The sequence below is a fragment of the Zalophus californianus genome, chromosome 9 (genome assembly GCF_009762305.2).
Source record: "Zalophus californianus isolate mZalCal1 chromosome 9, mZalCal1.pri.v2, whole genome shotgun sequence".
NCBI lineage: Eukaryota > Metazoa > Chordata > Mammalia > Carnivora > Otariidae > Zalophus > Zalophus californianus.
The window spans coordinates 81,024,787-81,041,154 of record NC_045603.1 but is presented as its reverse complement, the minus strand read 5'-3'; the positions used below and the strand labels follow the sequence as shown (position 1 = coordinate 81,041,154).

Sequence of the window (16,368 nt, the reverse complement as noted above, 5' to 3'; positions counted from 1 at the left end):
CTGACAGGAATCTCAAAGCTATGAGGAAAGTCTTCTTCTTTTTTTTTTTTTTTTTTTTTAAAGATTTTATTTATTTATTTATTTGAGAGAGAGAGAATGAGAGATAGAGAGCACGAGAGGGAAGAGGGTCAGAGGGAGAAGCAGACTCCCTGCTGAGCAGGGAGCCCGACGTGGGACTCGATCCCGGGACTCCAGGATCATGACCTGAGCCGAAGGCAGTCGCTTAACCAACTGAGCCACCCAGGCGCCCGAGGAAAGGCTTCTTAAACTTGTGTTGTATTATTTTAGAAAATGAGGGAAGATCATGGGTTGTCTATTTCTTATAGACAATTTGACACTGTGGACTATTAGAAAATTTGAACAGAAAAATGGACAATTGGAAGGATTACAGCAGAAGGATAAAAAGAGAAATATCTGGGCCTGACACTAGTTAGCTACAACTTAACTGATAGCTTTGTCAAAGAGATGTATGACGTGGCTGCTATATGGAATGAGGTGTCTTCACTTTCACCATGAGGAGAGACTTAAAGAAAGGAAGCTGGTGGGTTTGTTAAAGGTATGGAAGTGCATCTGTGAAAATGGATGCCATCAGTGATGGAAAATAATAGTTAACTTCCAGGAGTACCATAAGAACCAACCAAAGGGTTTTTAAAGAACAGAGGTAGTTGGATGTGGAAGACAAGAGTTAAGAAGAGTGAGAAGGAAAAAGAAAAAGCAGAAAAGATAAAACTTTACATTTTGAGGTCTTTCTTAAACTTCCTGGCTTCTTTCCTTTCTACTTCTCTGTCTCAGGTCTAACCCTCCAAATAACACCGTCCCTAGGAAGTCTTTTCTTTCCAGGCTGAGTGAGATGTCTTCATCTGGGTCCTTGGACTCCCAATGTCCACCCCTCATCACAAAGGCCTACAATGGCCTAAATTTCCTTGTCTGTCTATCCAGTAGACTCTGAGCCTCATGAGTTCAGTACAACATACCCACTTTGCTCCCTGCTGTGGTCTTAGAACCGAGAGCAATGCCTGGTGCACGGTGAGTGTTCAAAAATATGTTGAATGAATAAATTGCAGAGGGAGGGTGCAGAAGTCATAAGCAGAGAGAATAGCCTGATAAGAGAGGAGCAGATTCATGGGATGGCCACGGTCCACAGGTAAAGAATTGATACAGTTTGGGAATTTAAAGAAGCACCACAGAGTGTGAAAGAGTGGCAAAGATGGGGCTTGAGGGGAAAATGGGTTGATCACAAAGAGCCCTCAAGCCATGTGAAAGAGATTAGAATTAATGCTGAGGGTAGCATGGGGACATTGACAGGAAAGTTGGGAAGTGATGTGATTAAATGTGTATGTTTAGAAAGAGGAAGCTTGCTGCAGTCTAGAAAACTGATTGGAGAGGGGCCAGCATGGAGGAAGGGAGCTCATTTAGAAGACAGTTGCAGATATCTATGACAGATATCATCATGAGTTGAACCATGTAGTGCAGAAGGGATAGAGAAAGTGGATGGATATATGAAATATTTCAAAAGTAGAGTTGACAGAGTTTTGATATTGATTGGAGAATAAGGAATAAAAAAGAAGTTAAGATTGATAGCTATATTTTAAGATTGATGGTTTGACCAAATAGATACTAAATGGTACCATTCACTAAGATAAGCAAATAAGAGGATTATTTTTGCCTTTTTGTAAAATCAGCTTTGGGCAGGTTAAAGTCAACGTGCCTATGCAATATTGAAGAGGTCACATCTGGACATAGTTAAATATGCACATCTTGAGAGCTCAGGTAAATAACAGAGCTGGATACACAGAACTAGTGATCATGGGCACAGGTGGTAATTAAAGCCAGGGAAACTGATGAGATTGCTTAGAGGAGTGTGTAGAGGGAGGAGAAAAGAAGATTCGGGACTCTGAAGAATGGGCCCTTTTTTTTTTTAAAGGGCAGAAGAAAGAAGCCTAAAAAGAATAGTACAACAAAGCAGTCTGAAAGATAGGTGTCACAGAAGCAGAGGGGAAAATTCATTTCAGGTAGAAAGAGTGGTCTAAATATCAAAGTCTATAAGAAGTTAGGTTGACAACTGAGACAATGTCAATTAAATTTAGCACCAAGGCAGTAATTTGTTACTCTGATAATAGCTTCAGTAAAAGTTTGGGGACAGAAGCCATATTACACTGGGTTGAAAAGGGAACAGGAGATAACAGTGTGAATACAGTCAGTATGGACAAGTATTTCTAGAAGTTTGACTGTAAAGGGGCAAGTACTCCTATAGTTTTCAAACCCTTAAAAATCCAGTCTTTATGGGAAGAAATAATTGGCAACTAGTTGTGGCCTAAGGAAGATCACAGAACAAAACAGACCCTCAAGAGCTGTGGATAACTCCAAAACCTTGGAGGTAGTGGTCTCAGAAGGCAGGGGAAAGTGAGTTTGCTGGGAAAATTCCATTTTAAACTCTGATATGATGGATGGTGTTTTGCTGAGTGAAAACACACAAAAGCAATTAGAAAGAGGAGTGGAATTGACTGAGGTGCTCTGGCTGAGATGAACATTTTAGGAGTTCAATGCAGTAGTAGCAGCTAAGACAGTCCACAGGTATAAGACTTCCAGGGGAAAAAATGAGAGTGAGAGAAAGAAAAAACTAAGGATAATAATGACATAATAATCCACTGATATTTGTCATCTAGGAACTAGGTACTCTCCCTGATTGGACAACTGGATAAGGACAGTCAAGTTATCACTTTTATGCAGACTTTTAAACTTTTACTAAATTATCAAGTAGAGACACATTTAAACTTTTGATTATTAAAGACAAGTTAATGCCTCCATCCACAGGCTATGTATTAGCACAATACTCTTGACTTTACAACTTAAAATTCATTCAGTAAAATTTATTCAGATACCTTTAGCATTTTCTGTATTACATAATTTCTATGAACAATATGTTTCCCAACAGAAACTATTATTTTCAATAATGAGTAAAATTATGAGAGATACAAATATAGAGTTCAGGCTCTCTCTGAATGAATGCTAAATGGTGTCATGTGTTTGAGCAATGGCCAGAAAGTGGGTGACTGATAGAGAATACGGAGTGCTCTGTTAGGAAGGGGAAACTAAAAAGGTGGTGGAAGTCAGATCATGGCAGGTCTTCAATATTCTGCTAAATACTTTTAGTTTCATTCTGCAGGCAAGGGAAAATCACTGAGTGATTGTGGGCAGAGGAGAGAGGCTTAGATCTGAGTTTTAAGAAGGGAATTCTGGTAATTAGTAGGCTCTTAAAACATATTTGTTGACTGAATGGAGAAATCAGACTGAAGACTGGGGGTCAGAGGAAAAGTACTATTACTGTTTGGAAGACGATGGGAGATAATGTGGAAGGTCTCTCATTCAGGGAAATCAGGGACAAATCAGGGACTCAATTTGGTCAGTCATTTGCAAAACTTATCAAATCAGAGAACAACAAAAAAAAGATATTTACCTTGGATATTATATTTTAACTTAAGATGCATATGAATACACTTAACCAGCAATTATATAATAGAGTGCGCTAAGGCGCCTTCTTTGAGTACAGGTCTGCTAATTGGAGTTTTGTATTATTTTTCTTGCATGAACCACACCCATATTTCTGTTTATGTTTCTTTAAATTGCAGCAAAAGGCAATTGGAGTGCAGAATCTTAAAGAAATTTTTACAAGAGTAAAAACCAATCATTTTTGGTTCACCTTCTCCATACTTAAGTCGATAATAATATTTTCAGCGACTTACTCTCATCCTGTCTTTCCAAAGCATTCAACTCAGTTTTCATAGGGAGAGCTCTCTTTCATACTCATATCTCATTAGTTTACATTGTATTTAATTAAATATTGTAACGTAATAAAAAGTACAACTGCATTGCCTGGCTTGAGAACAAAATACAACTCTTTCTTGGTAAACATGCAACTAAACTGATGGGACTAGGAACATTCAACGTTCCAGGCAATCTCCTACTAGTTTCCAGTGATGAGTGTGTAAGAGGATTGAAGAGTGTTATTAATGACATGATTTGACTAACTGGGGATTGGCTAGCAGAGCTTCTACTGTGATGATCTGAGTTAGGGCTACAGCAGTGGAAAAAGAGAGGAGAATGTATTGAAAAGTCATCAAGATGCTCACTACCTTTGGAAATAAAGAGGCTTGAGTTCAAATACTGACTTTATCACTGAGCTCTAAACATCCAAGTTTCTGTTTTCTTATGTGTAAAAGAAGAATGATGCAGAATATGGTGAAAGATTGGGAAAATTCACCTAATGTACTTAGCAATGTGCCTGACAAAAGTAAATTAATATGATACTAAATCAATAGAATTTGATGTTGAATTCAAGAAAGTAAAGAGTCATAGATGACTCCTTATTGTCTAACTAGGCTGAATAAAAGATAATAATACCACTAACTAAAATAAGAAACACAAGAGGAGAAATAGGTTTCGTAGATAATATAATTTTGGATGTATAGAGTTTCCTGGTGTGATATTCATATTGAGGTGACTAGAAAGCAGTTGGAAATGTTATTCTGACTTTCAGTGAGAGGTCTTGGTTAGTGATATCAGCTCAACGTCATCCATATAGAATGATAAATGAAGCCATGAAATGGGTAGGTTTGGATACAAAAGGAATGAGGACATAGCAGGTTGGTTGGGGAAATACACAACCAGACTTGAGGCAAAATCCAAGATACAAGAGGAACCAGCTGGGGTAGTGAGGCCATAGTGGCATGTCCAGGAGATAGGTTTAGATAATTAGATGACTTCCATGTATGTCTTGCACATTGTCTTGGCTCAGCCTCCCTAGTCTGAGGCAACTTTTTCACTCCAGAGGCATGGTAAAGCTCTGCCAATAGCACTGAAGAGTAGGTGGCTATGAAAGAGATTTCAGAGTAGTTTTTGAAAGGGAAGCAAGACTGAGAGGATTTTTTTTTTAATAGTTAGAGTTAGGGTTCAAGAGAAGACTTGAGCATGTTTCCAGGTTAAAGGAAGGGAACTAGTAGAAGAGGGGAAGAATGAAGGGGAGGAAATCGGAGGGGGAGACGAACCATGCGAGACGATGGACTCTGAGAAACAAACTGAGGGTTCTAGAGGGGAAGAGGGTGGGGGGATGGGTTAGCCTGGTAATGGGTATTAAAGAGGGCATGTTCTGCGTGGAGCACTGGCTATTATGCACAAACAATGAATCATGGAACACTACATCAAAAACTAATGATGTAATGTATGGTGATTAACATAATAATAAAAAAATAAAATAAAGAAACCAGCCATAAAATTCTACCATAAAAAAGGAGAAATTAAAAAAAAATTAGAAATAAAAAATGGCTCACTCTATAATATGAGATTGTAGGTGATTTTTATAGTCATCTTAGTTCCTTTCTGTATCTCCCAAATTGTCTGCATTGAGAATATAAATAATAGACTTGGAAAAAAATTATTTTCTTTAACATGAAATTGGGGATAGTCTAGGAAACAATGTTCTGGGGCGCCTGGATGGCCCAGTCAATTAAGTATCTGCCTTCAGCTCAGGTCATGATCACAGGGTCCTTGGATAGAGCCCTGCATCAGACTTCCTGCTCAATGGTGAGAGTCGGCTTCTCCCTCTGCCCCTTCCCCTCCTCCTTCTCTGTCTCTCAAATAAATAAACAAAATCTTTAAAAAACAATGTTTTTTAAAGAAAAAGTAGAATGGGGTGGTATCAGGAATGCAGGTGAGAAAAAGAATTTGGAAAGGGCATAGGGACGCTTCTCCCATTGAGAGAAGAAAAGAGAATGACTTAAGATTCAGAGACATTTTGAAGTGGAGGTGGGAGAATTTGAGGAAAATCACATCATTTGGCCTCTCTCTATATTTTTTTAAATTTTTAAAAAAGATTTTATTTATTTATTTGAGACAGAGACAGAGAGAGAGAGCATGAACAGGGGGAGGAGCAGAGGGAGAGGGAGAAAGAGACTCCTGGCTGAGCAGAGAGCCAGACGTGGGCCTCAATCCCAGGACCTCAGGATCACGACCTGAGCCAAAGGCAGACGTTTAACTGACTGAGTCACCCAGGTGCCCTTGACCTCTATATTTTTAAAGTAAATTAAGAGGCAAGGTAGTTTGCTGAAACCGAGGAGGAAAGATAGGACTACAAATATGGAAAGAGTGAAAATGTTTTTAAAAGTCAATATGAGGAATAGAAAAGGATTTACTTTGAAATTGGTAAAAATAGTTGCAAAGAGCCTAGAGACCCAGCTGAAGCTGGATAATATGTATGTGTAGTGTAGCTAGTTACTGAGTTATCTCCTATGTCAACAGTTACTTGTCTGTATAGTCACAGCAGTTAGAATTCCCCAGGCAGGTGTCAGAGAGTCAGTGGGTGAGGAAATCTATGTTAGCCCTCACTCCCACCCTCATGAAACCTGTTTTCTTGTGTTCTCTGTCTCAGGCAATGATGTCACCAGGACTTCTGTTGCTAATTGTAGGAACCTTGGAATCATCCTAGATCCCTCTTTCTCTTTCATGAACCCTATCTAAACAATCCCCAAGTTCTGCCACTTCTTCTCCTAACCCTTCTCCTACCTTTACTGTTACCATGCTTGCCCAGACCACTATATGGCCCTGACTATTGTCTTGGCCTCTTAACTGCTCCCCCATATCTGTTCCTGCTTCACTCAATTCCATTCTTTGCACTTTGTCTTTTATTAAAACAAAACAAAACAAACAAACAAAAAACCCCCACAAAAACACATCAAGTGTTGCTTCACTCTTTTAAGACCCTTAAAAAGGCTTCTGACTGTTTTTAGGATAAGGACCAAAATTCTCAACACAGCCTACCAGGTCCTTATGATCCAGCCCCTGTGACATCTCCAGACTCACCTGGCATAGTCCTTACCCTTCTTCTCCATTTCCTGGCCATATAGGGCCTTCTCTCTGCTCCTCAAAAACATGGAGATGAAAAGTGACCAACAGAGGCAGAGATGGAGGGTGTTATATAATCAGAGAAAAGCAAAATAATAAAATATAAAATAGACGGAGCATTGACCCAAAGGGGTTGAATAATTTAAACCAGAAAGAAAAAAGGTGACATTTACATCTTGTTTAGCTTTCCCAGTGCTTAGAAGCTTGTGAGGAAGTTCATATCTATTTAAGGGAATAAAAACTCAGACCCTTCACAGAGCACCAGATCCTCTAGGACAATGGTCTCTGGGTACCTTCCCTGGATGCCCCATAGCATCTCACCCTCAGCAGCTCCCTTCTCCCTCTCTACTCCCATCCATCTCTGTAAGCCACACCTGTGCCAGAGCCAAGTTGTCCTGGCTCCTCTCACACCTGTTCCTACTGACATGGCACCAAAGGCCTTCTTGGCCAGGCCCCCAGCTTATTCTGTCCCCAGTCTAGTTCCCTTATCCAGTCTCTCTCCCATCCACCCTCGGCTCAGATACGAGCTGATCTTTCTAAATCATCAACACCATCACATTACTCTCAGGTTGAAAAGGAAAAAAAAAAAAAAGGAAGTGGTGGAATGTAGGATAAAATGCTGAGATTGTTTACTAAACTTGATACAAGGCGCAGGGAGGAAAAAAAAGGATGACCTCTGTTTGAAAGATTATGATTCAAGAGTAGAATTATCAGAGGAAGGCCAAATTTCAGTCAGTTGCATCCTGTTTTTCAATACTTGGATTAGAAAATATGATAAGTCAAATATTTCTCTATATAGCTGTGAAATGGTTGGGCATTGAAGACAATACATGTTAGCACAAAAGGGCAGACCCTCTTTCTTAAGTGAGGCACAAATTTCTGTGAAGCTTAAATTAACTTCCATATAAAAATTTCACAAAAATGTTCAGACTTTTTGTTTCATGATAGTAAGATAACACTTAGGATGGTCATTGAAAAAAAAAAATCCCTTGGAAATTGGTTGAAACTCAGCAATGACTCCAAGTGAGATCACCGGATAATATGTACAATTGATGTTCTCTCATTTCCTGACTTGGCAGGTGACTCAGCCCTTGTTCAGCAGGGCCATGAGGCACAAGTTATTGCTTGTGGCCTCAAAACCACATTACACAAAATTAGGTGATCATAGTCCTCTTTTCTAGTGGGTAGAGGGCACAAAAGAACCATATCTCAAACAGCATATTTATTTAGCAAAGAGCCTTATTTCCAGGGATCATGGGAAGGGAACCTCTTTCAACCTCTTTATGTAAATACCAAAGCACTTTTCAAAATGTTATGAGAGCATGCACTTGAACTGCTGTTATTTGACAAGTGAACTGTGGTTTTCAACTAGCTTCTCAAATTTTAGCCCCGAAAGTGGTAAACAAAGAATTGCTTAGAGCCTCAAGCTTCATATGTCATTTGTCTACATAGATGATTAATATCCCAACCTGAGCCTAAACCGGGTTAAGACATTCTGGATGTGTACAAAGTGATATCTTGAAGCATCTTTTGGAGAACTTAACAATCTTGATCAAGAAACACACTTGCAGTTAGAAGACGAAATAATTCTGAGCGCAATTTGGGAGTGGTCTTCTACTCAGCCTCATGAATCACAACTGCATGAAAGAGAGAGAGAGTTGGGGGCTTGCTTTGGCTCCTAAGCACGACCCAGAGGGTTCAGGTCTCACCAAATTCCAGACCCCCATTCAGCTTTAGTGCTACAAGAAAACTTTAATGCCATCACCCAGTGGGAGATGGAGGATCAGGAGCCACATTGGCAGGAGGGGATTTGTCAGGACCTTTGCTGTGGACTGTGAGCAATACTTGCTGGGGAGGGTCACTTTCTAGGGAGAGTAAAGTCTAAGACAATTCACAAATTTCAGGCTTGGCCAACTGATAGTGGTAATGGCATTTCCTGAAATAGAGAATAAAAGAGAAACATGATGAGCGGATCAGTTTTAGACATGTTGAGCTTGAGATGTTTATGAAATGTCCCAGGAAAGGTGTCAATAAGGCAATTGAGAGCTTTAGAGAGTGTTTGGGGATAGAGCTATAAATTTAGGGTCATAAGTTTAGAGATGTCAGTTGAAGTTAGGAGGAGAAGGTCCAGAGAAAGTATGTGAAGAGGCAAAAAAGACTGCAAACCCACAGGGTGTGAAGCCCTGCGTACTTTCCATATTGAAAGGAGTAGCAAAAAGTGACCTTACTGGGAAATGCTTGAATAACAAGGTAAGCTTAGGGCTTCCTCCAAATCTGCAAGGAGATTTGGAGGAAGCTGCTACCCAAAGAAATTACACTTAGAACTTAATCTACAGAGTTGTTTTCAGAAAATTATATTACTTTTTTGTTTCCAGATCTTCCCTTTCAGAGGAACTAACTGCAGAGTATTAAATCTGAAACTGGATTTTCAAATAAAGGAAATAATTGTAAGGACTTTTTTTAAGGACATAAATCAGCAAGTAGTTAAGCCAGGGAATAATAAACAGTCATTAGCTGAAACATGGCAATGTAAATCCTAGAAACTTTTATTTCTTTTTAAAAATTGATTGTCCAGTAAGACACTAATAGCATAAAGAGTCACATTAATTGGTGCTTATAAAGTGATTAATCTCTTTGTTTCCCCTCCAGTCATTTGAAACATTCTATAAGATGTCCTTGTAAAAAAAGTATTTTAAAAGGAACTTTACAAGGGCTTTCATTTTCAAAGTTTTTAGAGTGTGGTGGCACAATTTTTGGCATTATAATTCAACAACAGCTAACTTTAAATCAGACATTTTTATGTAGGTTCAGAAGATATGCAGGACGTGAATTCTAACACTGAAATTTCACAAGGCAACTCCTTCATTTTTTAACTGGAGAATAAACAGATTGCTATCTTCTTTGCAAAAGAGGCCCCACATGATAAAAAGTGAGGATGACAACTTTGCCAAGTCCCTCGATTTCCTCCTCCTTTAGGAATAAACCAACCACTGAGGGAGCCTGGCTGGCTCAGTTGGTTAAGCGACTGCTTTCGGCTCAGGTCATGATCCCGGAGTCCCGGGATCGAGTCCTGCATCGGGCTCCCTGCTCGGCAGGGAGTCTGCTTCTCCCTCTGACCTCTTCCCTCTCGTGCTATCTCTCATTCTCTCTCTCTCAAATAAATAAATAAAATCTTTAAAAAAAAAGGAATAAACCAACCACTTAATATTTGCCCTTACATAAGATGACGTGGAGCTCTATGCCCCAGTCCCACATCCTCCATGTCCTGTCCCATGAGGAGTCCCACCCACAGCAAGCAAGCATCTGTTCTCCAGAAGAACTCAGGTGGGGTGCTAAAGAGGATGAGGCGTGCAAACACAGTGTTGATGGGTCTTCCCTGTATTCTGAATTCTCACGATACTGAGTGGGTAAAAGGTGACTGTGACTTCAAAGTTGGTTTCTCTATGTATCAATTCCCAGAACTCCCAAGCCCTCAGGAACTGAATGAACAGTTGCTGAAACTAGCAATTAGTAGGCCCCATTTCCTCTTTGTCTTTCCCTGGCTGGTTCTGATGATCTTCCCATCTACATGTTCAGTCTTGCCCATCTTGGACAGGAAGTATTTACAAGCCTGGGACCCTTGATCTCTTCACAGTCAGGAAAAATTTAATATGAAATGTCCTAGAGGGAGTTCATTGGCTTGTACTATGCTAGTAAACACCTTACTGCCTGCCATACATTAGGGTGTGAAGCCCTGCGTACTGGTCCACATTTTGCCTCTCACTTCTCTGTGAGGTTCCCAATGGGCCTCTGTACTTGCCTTGCCTTTGAGAACTGGCCCTCCTTTGTTCTTGCTGGTTCTACTACTTAAAGCTTTGCCCTGATTCTAATTCAGAGGCCAAATCCCTGCTATTCTTATACAAGCCAACTGGATGTAGCCTGTCAATCTCTATGAACTCACATCATGGACTTCTATGGCTGACCACTTACTAGAGTCTGTTATAACTCTAAAACTTGGTGTTTTCTGCCTCCCAGGTGGATCCATCCTGTCAGTCCTGGAATTGGCACAGGTCTCCTTGGGGCAGGCCTACATTACTAAGGGGGCCAATATCAGATTAATTACACTGCCCTCTGCTCTGATTTGCTAAGAATAAAAACTTGATGTATCCCTGACAGATCCCAAATTATACCATTAGCATCTAATACACAAGAAGGCTTCAATCTACATCAAAACTATGTCATTAATTATCTGTGTAATGAACTCCCTTGATAAAGTGAATAAATTTTTAAAATGTGTTCAGATCACATGGACGTGGTGCCTGAGTATTAGTAACAACCTTTGCAAATAATAATTTTTAGTAAATGTAGGGTGGCCCACTAGTCAGGTTTATCCATGACTCTCCCAATTTTAGACTGAAAATCCTACAAACTGAGATGTTTGTTCACCCTAGGAAAATTAATCAATCTCTCTTGTTGGCTTTGATCTGTAAATTGAGAAAGGACCCAACAATAACTATATATAAAATTATAATGTGATGATTCTCTTTTTAATTGCAGCCTCTTCATGCCCATTCAACATACTATAACTACACAGTACTTCCAGCTAAATAGGTCCTTTCCACTTAGAACACTCTTTCTTCTAAGGGACCTTTTCCATTTCCTACGTGACACATTTTGTTCCAAAGATCATCATTAACACTGCCATCTAGATTTCAGCAGATCATCTTGAACCAGACAGTGACCCTGGATCTATGGGAAATCTTTTATCCAAGTCTAGCAGTTGTCCCTATTTTCCCATTGTTTTGACTGATGCATTGCAGAGTCCCATTTTCTCTATCCTATAGCATATGTTTTAAGTGTTTAAACCAGGAAAGGAGCAGAAACTCAAATGCTAGTGTAAGCCAAATAAAGTTTTTTTTTTCTATTCTGCAGGACTTCTCAAAGTCTTAATTTGCTACATACTAACATTGTCAATCTCCAAAGGAATCAAGGGTGTTCAGTTTCCCAAACATACTTGATAATGGATATCTTCAGAGGAGTAACATTATTAATACTTTGTGGACATCATGTCTGGCTGTATACAGTTTGGGAAGTGCTAGAATAAGAGGAAAAGCACAGACTTTGGTGCCAGAGAGCTCTGGGTTCAAATCTTAGCTCCAATGTTTTTTAGTTGGGTGACTTATTTACTTAACTTATCTGTAAATCTTTTATTTAATTACACTTCCATGTTGTTATTTAAAATAAAAAGGAAAGCATGTAAGAAAGGAGGGAGTTTTAAAAGCAATTTTTGTTTCCTCTTTTGTACACCAGGTATCTACCTGGTGGGACTGTTGTAAGAATTTATAAGCTTACGTATGAAATGCACCTACCATTCTACCTTAAAAGCTTGTGTGGGTGTGAATGAATATCTCATTCCAATGACTATAGCTTCATGAGAGATTAATGAATCAAAACTAGAACTAAGAGCAGAAAGCCAATGTGCTATGATTTCAGCAAAAAGTGCATGTACAACATCATTGTCTATCATTTCAGAATTCCTTTCCTTTGAGACTTAACATTTTTATCATGTTAAATTGTTATCAAATGACCCCTTAGCAGACACTGTTCAAAAGATAATGACATTGAGAAAAAGTAAATGGGTAGAGAGAGAAGAGAACCAATGTATGCTTTGTTCTTCTTTGAGACCCACAAGGCATATCAGCATAGTAAAGTCTCCTTTTGGGTGACAGTGGGGCAAAAGGTCATAAGGAAGTTGGAAGGAAGAGGCCAGAGGCATTAAAGATACAGTTCAGATCCTACATACTCAACAAATAAGGGGTGAGAGGGTTAGAGCCCCAGTTGTTGAATTCCCGAGCCAACTGCTCTTTTTCAGGAAAAACTTTCAAATCTATACTCAGTCTTATTTCACAGACCAGATGTGTTCCAGAAAAGCTGACCATTCAAGCTTATTATGAGAACAGACATAGGTCTCCTGGGAGGGAAGGAGTAAGCCTACACAGAGCCTATCATTACGTTACAGTGGAAAGGACCCCAAATGTTGTCTGCTAGGCAACACAAAGAACAGGAGCTCTTCCCCTTAGGAGGCTTCAGTTTATTCTTGAAAATAGGGATGATGCTGATGATGATGATGATGTCCTTCCCCAGCTAATTAAATAAGTAAGTGGAAAAACTCTATTAAACTGCTACTACTCTGAGGATAGGAACTATGTTTATCTTGCTCATCATGGTATTTCTAGGATGGTCTCAGGGTTTGGTCTATGGGTGGTGGCCAGTGTATCCATATTAAAAGGGTAAATTAATACTTTATAAACTCAAAATCCCTGAACAAATTCTTGTTTGATTTTTGTTCAGTTCTTTATATATCTTAGGAGTGTTTTATAACAGTGTTCTAGGACTTTTAGATTTTATTGCATCTACTGTTAACTCTATTTAATGTAAGAAAGAGCATTTTCAGATCAAAAAAAGTAGGAATAATGTCATCTCTTTATATTAGGCAGTTCTGCCCAAGAAAGAACCATTAGTATAGTTAAGCTGTCTAAAAATAATATTATTAGCATTTATTGAGTGCCTACTGTTTTATGTGCTTATATGTAATAACTAAGTGAATCCTCATAATTCCCCATTGGATAGCTACTTTTATTACAACCATTACATAGATGAGAAAACTGAGATACAGAAAGGTTAAGCAACTTCCCAAAGATTACAAAACCAGAATTCAAACCAGCTCAAGTGGCTCCACAGCCCTCACCCATAACCATCATGCTTTGTTACCTTAGTTCTTGATACTGTTTTTATTTTCCACTAAAGAAAACTTCATCATAAACTAGCACTGGTCTGAAGTCTAGAGAACCAATGATTTATTTTACTTGAGGATTCTTTTTGCTCTAACTATCCTTTCCTCTGAAACTCCAGATCCCAGGAATTTCATCTACAACTCGGGATAAAAATGATAACCAGTTCTGATCAGAAGATAATAATGTAGAAAAAGAAAATATAAACAGAGGCAGGCTTCCACTAGTAACAAGAGAAGAAAATCAGAAAGACATATTAAGTGGTAATAAAATCTGTGCTATTAGAGGGGGCAATTTGTCAGGAGCAATGAGCAGAATTAAAAGGAGTTAAGTCAGTAGACTCATGTACCAGTCACTGAGTTGTGGTGGAAAACCTTAAAAATGCCCACTTGCCCGGTGGACAACCTGGCAAATATTACCTTCTTTAATCCAGGAGAATGAAAAGAGCCAAGAGCATGAGTTACACCAAATGGAGTGGAGGGTATAAATGAAACTAAACTGTGCATACATGGGGCCTCTCCTCAATTTCATGAACTAGTCAATGCACAGGTGAGCCATCATGTGGTCTATGCCGCACCCTCCCCCCGCCCTTGGGTGAGCTTAGTCAGAAGCAATGAGGGTTTCAGGAGCAAACATTTTTCCTTTGCTGGCTGGGTCCATGCCAGGCTCTGCCAATGACAGAGTAAGGGGCTGACAGGAAGGCTGAAGGAAGACAGGAGTACTTGCTCTGACTGCTTCTTCCAGACATCTTGGCTGCTTCCTATTCCTTTGGGTGTCTCCCCAGCACTGTTTTTGGTGTTGTTGTTGTTGTTCTGCTTTTGTTTTTGTTTTTCATCTGCAGCAGGTATTCCAGGGGCAACTGATTGTAGTTTTCAAAGATTTGTTTTCCCCCACCTTCCCAGGATCAGCTTTAACAACCCCTTTCAGAATTACCAGCCAGTAAGTGCTCCCTCTTCAGAAGTCTGGCTCAACTGGGCAGGATCCCTCCTATGAGCTTTTAAGTTCTGATACCTCCAACCTCTTGTTTTGTTTCCACAAGGTAGGAGTGGGAGCTGTTTCCTGTAGTTACCTCTGGGCTCCCTTTTCCCTTGTCAATTCTCTAATACCCATTTGGTCAATCTCTTTGTTAAAATATCTGGTTGATAGAACAGTATCCATACGCATCTGCTTTTTGATGTTTATTCTTCATATCCTTCATCTGTCACTTTGTACTTAAAGATTTGCATTGCTGCAGAGGGTTTTTGTTTGTTTTTCTGTTTTCTGTATGTGTTCTTACTTACCATTTATTTTTTTTCCGGTTTCATTTTTTTAATTTATTTTTATTTTTTAAATTAATATATAATATATTATTTGTTTCAGGGGTACAGGTCTGTGATTCATCAGTCTTACACAATTCACAGCGCTCACCATAGCACATACTCTCCCCAGTGTCCACCACGCAGCCACCCCATCCCTCCCACCCCCCTCCACTCCAGCAACCCTCAGTTTTTTCCTAAGATTAAGAGTCTCTTATGGTTTGTCTCCCTCTCTGGTTTCACCTTGTTTCATTTTTCCCTCCCTTCCCCTATGATCCTCGGTCTTGTTTCTCAGATTCCTCATATCAGTGAGATCATATGATACTTGTCTTTCTCTGATTGACTTATTTCGCTTAGCATAATACCCTCTAGTTCCATCCACGTCATTGCAAATGGCAAGCTTTCTGGTTTTTTGATGGCTATATAATATTCCATTGTATATATATACTACATCTTCTTTATCCATTCATCTGTTGATGGACATCTTGGCTCTTTCCATAGTTTGGTTATTGTGGACATTGCTGCTATAAACATTGGGGTGCATGTGCCCCTTCGGATCACTACATTTGTATCTTTGGGGTAAATACCCAGTAGTGCAATTGCTGGATCATACAGTAGCTCTATTTTCAACTTTTTGAGGAACCTCCATACTGTTTTCCAGAGTGGCTGCACTAGCTTGCATTCCCACCAATAGTGAAGGAGGAGTCCCCTTTCTCTGCATCCTTGTCAGTGTCTGTCATTTCCTGACTTGTTAATTTTAGCCATTCTGACTGGTGTGAGGTGGTATCTCACTGAGGTTTTGATTTGTATTTCCCTGATGCTGAGTGATGTTGAGCACTTTTTCATGTGTCTTTTGGACATTGGGATGTTTCGGGTCTCTTCTAATTTGTTTAGTGTATATTTTTCTGAGGTCATTGTTACCCTTTTAGCATTTTTTTAGCATTTTGTTCTCTCATTCATCTATCCTCCTCTGGACAAAATGACAAGATGGAAAAACTCACCTCAAAGAAAAAGAACAAGAGGCAGTACCGACTGCCAGGGACTAATCAATACAGACGTTAGTAAGATGTCAGAACCAGAGTTCAGAATGACGATTATAAAGATACTAGCTGGGCTTGAAAAAAGTATAGAAGGTACTAGAGAATCCCTTTCTGGAGAAGTAAAAGAACTAAAATCTAACCAAGTCAAAATCAAAAAGGCTATCAATGAGGTGCAATAAAAAATGGAGGATCTGACTTACCATTTAGATAAAAACTTCTGGAAGCACAGAAAAAAACTTACAATGTTCGGATTCAGAAAGATATAGATTTAAGCTCTGGTTTTTCCATTTCACAAAATAAGTGATTTTGAGCAAATTATTTAATATCTCCACATGTCACGTTCTTATCTATAAAATGGTGACAATA

General features: G+C 39.3%; 1 protein-coding gene across 8 annotated transcripts in view; it reads right to left on the bottom strand.

The window, feature by feature from the left end:
• The window catches only part of LMNTD1 (lamin tail domain containing 1), a 496,795-nt gene that overhangs the window by 206,622 nt on the left and 273,805 nt on the right, over positions 1 to 16,368 (bottom strand). The gene's annotated exons all lie outside the window — the stretch shown is intronic.